The sequence below is a fragment of the Penaeus monodon genome, chromosome 24 (assembly GCF_015228065.2).
Source record: "Penaeus monodon isolate SGIC_2016 chromosome 24, NSTDA_Pmon_1, whole genome shotgun sequence".
Taxonomy (NCBI): Eukaryota; Metazoa; Arthropoda; class Malacostraca; order Decapoda; family Penaeidae; genus Penaeus; species Penaeus monodon.
Window position 1 is genome coordinate 3,185,937 of NC_051409.1, and position 202 is coordinate 3,186,138.

Consider the following 202-nt stretch of genomic DNA (forward strand, 5'->3'; position numbering starts at 1 on the left):
TCTGTAAACAATGTTATCGTACGTCATTAATCAACTTTATTCAACATACGAAGTCAAACAATGGAATACTCGTAAGAAAAATAGAAATATCATATTGAAAACACATGAGAAATAGAATTACTGTCAGAAATTTTAAAATTCGCCTTGGAATTTAATTATCATTGTGAATAAATTTCTTATTACTTCACAGTCGTAATGAGAG